General features: G+C 48.5%; 1 pseudogene; it reads left to right on the top strand.

Moving 5' to 3' along the window:
• Window positions 1–7500, top strand: part of LOC121843555 — a 57396-nt pseudogene that overhangs the window by 16736 nt on the left and 33160 nt on the right.

The raw sequence follows: 7500 nt of genomic DNA on the forward strand, positions 1-7500 counted from the left end.
AAAACAGGCCTGTGTACAACCTCCATGGTTATGGATCATAAAACAGGCCTGTGTACAACCTCCATGGTTATGGATTATAAAACAGGCCTGTACAACCTCCATGGTTATGGATCATAAAACAGGCCTGTACAACCTCCATGGTTATGGATCATAAAACAGGCCTGTACAACCTCCATGGTTATGGATTATAAAACAGGCCTGTGTACAACCTCCATGGTTATGGATTATAAAACAGGCCTGTACAACCTCCATGGTTATGGATCATAAAACAGGCCTGTGTACAACCTCCATGGTTATGGATCATAAAACAGGCCTGTACAACCTCCATGGTTATGGATTATAAAACAGGCCTGTACAACCTCCATGGTTATGGATCATAAAACAGGCCTGTGTGCAACCTCCATGGTTATGGATTATAAAACAGACCTGTGTGCAACCTCCATGTTTATGGATCATAAAACAGGCCTGTGTGCAACCTCCATGTTTATGGATCATAAAACAGGCCTGTTATGCAACCTCCATGGTTATGGATCATAAAACAGGCCTGTACAACCTCCATGGTTATGGACCTCCATGGTTATGGACCTTATAAAACAGGCCTGTACAACCTCCATGGTTATGGATTATAAAACAGGCCTGTACAACCTCCATGGTTATGGATCATAAAACAGGCCTGTACAACCTCCATGGTTATGGATCATAAAACAGGCCTGTACAACCTCCATTGTTATGGATTATAAAACAGGCCTGTACAACCTCCATGGTTATGGATCATAAAACAGGCCTGTACAACCTCCATGGTTATGGATCATAAAACAGGCCTGTACAACCTCCATGGTTATGGATTATAAAACAGGCCTGTGTACAACCTCCATGGTTATGGATTATAAAACAGGCCTGTACAACCTCCATGGTTATGGATCATAAAACAGGCCTGTACAACCTCCATGGTTATGGATTATAAAACAGGCCTGTACAACCTCCATGGTTATGGATCATAAAACAGGCCTGTGTGCAACCTCCATGGTTATGGATTATAAAACAGACCTGTGTGCAACCTCCATGTTTATGGATCATAAAACAGGCCTGTACAACCTCCATTGTTATGGATTATAAAACAGGCCTGTACAACCTCCATGGTTATGGATCATAAAACAGGCCTGTACAACCTCCATGGTTATGGATTATAAAACAGGCCTGTACAACCTCCATGGTTATGGATCATAAAACAGGCCTGTACAACCTCCATGGTTATGGATTATAAAACAGGCCTGTGTACAACCTCCATGGTTATGGATTATAAAACAGGCCTGTACAACCTCCATGGTTATGGATCATAAAACAGGCCTGTGTACAAATGGTTATGGATTATAAAACAGGCCTGTACAACCTCCATGGTTATGGATCATAAAACAGGCCTGTACAACCTCCATGGTTATGGATCATAAAACAGGCCTGTACAACCTCCATGGTTATGGATCATAAAACAGGCCTGTACAACCTCCATGGTTATGGATCATAAAACAGGCCTGTACAACCTCCATGGTTATGGATCATAAAACAGGCCTGTGTACAACCTCCATGGTTATGGATCATAAAACAGGCCTGTACAACCTCCATGGTTATGGATCATAAAACAGGCCTGTACAACCTCCATGGTTATGGATTATAAAACAGGCCTGTGTACAACCTCCATGGTTATGGATCATAAAACAGGCCTGTTCAACCTCTTATTTCACTCTCATCTGAACCTGAACACAACTGTACAAAAAGTGCACTCTGGAGTGAGTGAGTGAGTGTGTGTGTGTGTGTGTGTGTGTGTGTGTGTGTGTGTGTGTGTGTGTGTCTGTCGTGTTATCGGTTCATGAGTCTTGTTTCCCTTGTCTTGCAAGTATTAGTTCCCATGGTTACACTTGTGTCTTCTCTCCAGACTACCGTACAGGGCCGTGCTTTGCGTCTGTGAGTAACCAGATGTGCCAGGGCCAGCTGACGGGCATCGTGTGTACCAAGACACTGTGCTGTGCCACCGTGGGGAGGGCGTGGGGCACCCCTGTGAGATGTGCCCCGCCCAGCCTCACCCCTGCAGGAGAGGATTTATACCCAACCACCGTACTGGAGCTTGTCAAGGTACAGTAACACACCTGCGCTCAGTGTAGGTGTGTGTCTGTGTGTTCGTCTCTCCCTCTTTCTCCATCTTAACCCAGAGTACCCCCCCCCTTACCCATCCAGAGGATTAGGTTAATTGGGTTAAATGAGGGCTGGGTGTCAGGGTACCTCCTGGGTAAAGAATGCCAGCAGACAGTCACCGCGGCAGCTGTCAGAGAAAGGAACACGGGTCAGTGGCAGCGCCACGTGGGAGAGCAGCTCATTGCTGGTAACACAGCAATGGTACAGCCCTGACCCAGACCCAACAACATTATGGTCCAGCCCTGACCCAGACCCAACAACATTATGGTCCATTATGGTCCAGTTCTGACCCAGACCCAACAACATTATGGTCCAGTTCTGACCCAGAACAACATTATGGTCCAGCCCTGACCCAACAACATTATGGTCCAGCCCTGACCCAGACCCAACAACATTATGGTTACCCAGGTCCAGCCCTGACCCAACAACATTATGGTCCAGCCCCGACCTAGACCCAACAACATTATGGTCCAGCCCTGACCCAGAACAACATTATGGTCCAGCCCTGACCCAACAACATTATGGTCCATTATGGTCCAGCCCTGACCCAGACCCAACAACATTATGGTCCAGCCCCGACCTAGACCCAACAACATTATGGTCCAGCCCTGACCCAACAACATTATGGTACAGTCCTGACCCAGACCCAACAACATTATGGTCCAGCCCTGACCCAACAACATTATGGTACAGTCCTGACCCAGACCCAACAACATTATGGTCCAGCCCTGACTCAACAACATTATGGTCAAGCCATGACCCAACAACATTATGGTCAAGCCCTGACCCAACAACATTATGGTCCAGCCCTGACCCAACAACATTATGGTCAAGCCCTGACCCAACAACATTATGGTCAAGCCCTGACCCAACAACATTATGGTCAAGCCCTGACCCAACAACATTATGGTCCAGGCCTGATGGTCCAGTGAAGAGACTATAGATGACTATTATCAAGCTGGACAGAGTGAGGAGACTATAGATGACTGTTATCAAGGCTGAGGCCTGAGGACAGGAGCTGAGTCCTGAGGACAGGGGCTGAGGCCTGAGGACAGAGGCTGAGGCCTGATCAAGCTGGACAGAGTAAAGAGACTATAGATGACTGTTATCAAGGCTGAGGCCTGAGGACAGGAGCTGAGACCTGAGGACAGGGGCTGAGGCCTAAGGACAGAGGCTGAGGCCTGATCAAGCTGGACAGAGTGAAGAGACTATAGATGACTGTTATCAAGCTGGACTGAGTGAAGAGACTATAGATGACTGTTATCAAGGCTGAGGCCTGAGGACAGGAGCTGAGGCCTGAGGACAGGAGCTGAGGCCTGAGAACAGGGGCTGAGGGCCTGAGGCTGAGGATAGAAGCTGAGACCTAAGGACAGGGTTTCTTTTTCTCTATTCTACCCTCTCTTCTCTCTCCTCGTCTGGCTGAGGGACGTAGCATAGCAGAGGCTGTACTCTGATTTACTACTCCTGTGTGTGTGTGTGTGTGTGTGTGTGTGTGTGTGTGTGTGTGTGTGTGTGTGTGTGTGTGTGTGTGTGTGTGTGTGTGTGTGTGTGTGTGTGTGTGTGTGTGTGTGTGTGTGTGTGTGTGTGTGTGTGTGTGTGTGTGTGTGTGTGTGTGTGTGTGCATATGCATACAGAGCAAGGTTGGGATGGTAAGTGTTTGGAAGTGTGAGTGTGTGAGCTCAGACATACACAACCCCAAGAGAACTCTAAACAACTCTAAACTGGGAAGATCTCACTGCTCTAACGCACTGGGACGATCTCCACCCTGCTCTAACGCACTGGGACGATCTCCACCCTGCTCTAACGCACTGGGACGATCTGCTCTCACGCACTGGGACGATCTCCACCCTGCTCTCACGCACTGGGACGATCTCCACCCTGCTCTCACGCACTGGGACGATCTCCACCCTGCTCTAATGCACTGGGACGATCTCCACCCTGCTCTCACGCACTGGGACGATCTACACCCTGCTCTAACGCACTGGGACTATCTCCACCCTGCTCTAATGCACTGGGACTATCTCCACCCTGCTCTCACGCACTGGGACGATCTACACCCTGCTCTAACGCACTGGGACTATCTCCACCCTGCTCTAATGCACTGGGACTATCTCCACCCTGCTCTAATGCACTGGGACTATCTCCACCCTACTCTAATGCACTGGGACGATCTCCACCCTGCTCTCATTCACTGGGACGATCTCCACCCTGCTCTCATTCACTGGGACGATCTCCACCCTGCTCTAATGCACTGGGACGATCTACACCCTGCTCTAACGCACTGGGACTATCTCCACCCTGCTCTAATGCACTGGGACTATCTCCACCCTACTCTAATGCACTGGGACGATCTCCACCCTGCTCTCATTCACTGGGACGATCTCCACCCTGCTCTCATTCACTGGGATGATCTCCACCCTGCTCTCATTCACTGGGACGATCTCCACCCTGCTCTCATTCACTGGGACGATCTCCACCCTGCTCTCATGCACTGGGATGATCTCCACCCTGCTCTCACTCACTGGGACGATCTCCACCCTGCTCTCACTCACTGAGACGATCTCCACCCTGCTCTCATGCACTGGGATGATCTCCACCCTGCTCTCACTCACTGAGACGATCTCCACCCTACTCTCATGCACTGGGACGATCTCCACCCTACTCTCACTCACTGGGATGATCTCTACCCTGCTCTACACTCACTGAGACGATCTCCACCCTGCTCTACACTCACTGGGACGATCTCCACCCTGCTCTACACTCACTGAGACAATCTCCACCCTGCTCTACACTCACTTGGACAATCTCCACCCTGCTCTACACTCACTGAGATGATCTCCACCCTACTCTCATGCACTGGGACGATCTCCACCCTACTCTCACTCACTGGGACGATCTCCACCCTGCTCTACACTCACTGAGACGATCTCCACCCTACTCTACACTCACTGAGACGATCTCCACCCTGCTCTACACTCACTGGGTCAATCTCCACCCTGCTCTACACTCACTGAGACGATCGCCACCCTGCTCTACACTCACTGGGACGATCTCCACCCTGCTCTACACTCATTGAGACGATCTCCACCCTGCTCTACACTCACTGAGACGATCTCCACCCTGCTCTACACTCACTGGGACGATCTCCACCCTGCTCTACACTCATTGAGACGATCTCCACCCTGCTCTACACTCACTGGGACGATCTCCACCCTGCTCTACACTCACTGAGACGATCTCCACCCTGCTCTACACTCACTGGGACGATCTCCACCCTGCTCTACACTCACTGAGACGATCTCCACCCTGCTCTCATGCACTGGGACGGACTGTGTATTCTGTTCATTTGTATGAGTGTGGGTGTATGTGGGTGGGTGTATGAGTGTGGGTGTATGAGTGTGGGTGTATGTGGGCGGGTGTATGAGTGTGGGTGTGTGGGTGTACAGTATGAGTGTGGGTGTATGTGGGTGGGTGAGTATGTGGGGATGTGTGAGCGTGTGTGTTTGTTTTTGGTTTTACTAACCTTATGGGGACCAGAAGTCCTAGGGTTAGGGTTAGGGTTAGGGTTAGGGTTAGGGTTAGGGTTAAAATTAGGGATAGGGTTAGGGGTAAGGGTTAGGGTTAGAATTATGGTTAGGGTTAGAATTAGGGATAGGGTTAGGGGTAAGGGTTAGGGTTAGGGTTAGGCATAGGGTTAGGCATAGGGTTAGGGGTTTGGTTTAGGGTTAGGGTTAGAATTAGGGATAGGGTTAGGGATTAGGTTTAGGGTTAGAGTTTGGGGTTAGGGATTAGGTTTAGGGTTAGGGTTAGGGTAAGAATTAGGGATAGGGTTAGGGTTAGGGGTAAGGGTTAGGGGTAAGGGTTAGGGGTTAGGTTTAGGATTAGGGTTAGAATTAGGGATAGGGTTAGGGGTTAGGGATTAGGGTTAGAGATTGGGGTTAGGGTTAGGGATTAGGGAAAGGGTAAGAATTAGGGTTAGGGTTAGGGGTTAGGTTTAGGGTTAGAGTTTGGGGTTAGAGTTAGGTTAAGTGTTAGGGTTAGAGTTTGGGGTTAGGCGTTAGGGTTAGAATTAGGGATAGGGTTAGGGGTTAGGTTTAGGGTTAGAGTTTGGGGTTAGAGTTAGGTTAAGTGTTAGGGTTAGTAAAAACAGGGTTTTGATTGGGAATACATTGTTTGGTCTCCACAAGGATAGTAAAGTAAACATATGTGTGTATACTGTGTTGCTAACAGTGTGTTCTGTGTGTGTAGATGTGGATGAGTGCCAGGCCATCCCAGGTCTGTGTCAGGGTGGGAACTGTATCAACACTGTGGGATCCTTCCAGTGTAAATGTCCTGCTGGACACAAGTTCAATGAGATCACACAGAAATGTGAAGGTAAGACCACACACACACACACGCACGCACACACACACACACACACACACACACACACACACACACATGCGCGCGCGCACACACACACACACATGCGCGCGCGCACACACACACACACACAAGTCAGACTCAGACTCATACTTACATGTATATCAGAACATTTAAAGGTCATTTAAAGGTCATATTTTGTCAGAAGCAAATATTCAGTGTAAGAAGTCAACTTTACTCAGTATAAGGAATATGTTTATTCAGCATACAGTTAGTGTTCACTCTGAACGACCTCAGGGCTACTGTGTCACATATACTAGATACAATGTACTTCTTTCATTTCTCCCTGTCACCCAGACTGGGATTTCAAATATCTGTTAGTTTGACATTTCCTAATTGTATCCGGTAAAAGCCAGAGTTGAAAGGCGTTTGGGATGAGTTGTGGTTGTTGCAGCGTCAGTCAGGATGTTATAATGATCAGTGTAGGGAACAGACCACACACATCCCCTACATCACTACCTCCATACACTACTCTGACATTATCCCTCATTAAATCAAACCTGCTCTCTACTTTCTCTAAGCCACTTCATTTCATTTGATTGAATTGAATCAGAGCAGACTTCATCTGGTTTAATGTACATTTAAAGGAGCAGATTGAACTACAGATCTAACTCTCTTCATGTCAGTGTGAGGACCTACCCTTGGTGAGGGCTGAATAGAGACACATTCATCTATGGTCGTACTAGCAGAGTGGTACAGAATGCAGACACATTCATCTATGGTCGTCCTAGCAGAGTGGTACAGAATGCAGACACATTCATCTATGGTCGTCCTAGCAGAGTGGTACAGAATGCAGACACATTCATCTATGGTCGTCCTAGCAGAGTGGTACAGAATGCAGACACATTCATCTATGGTCGTCCTAGCAGAGTGGTACAGAATGCAGACACA

The sequence above is a fragment of the Oncorhynchus tshawytscha genome, unplaced genomic scaffold (genome assembly GCF_018296145.1).
Source record: "Oncorhynchus tshawytscha isolate Ot180627B unplaced genomic scaffold, Otsh_v2.0 Un_contig_2971_pilon_pilon, whole genome shotgun sequence".
Lineage (NCBI taxonomy): Eukaryota > Metazoa > Chordata > Actinopteri > Salmoniformes > Salmonidae > Oncorhynchus > Oncorhynchus tshawytscha.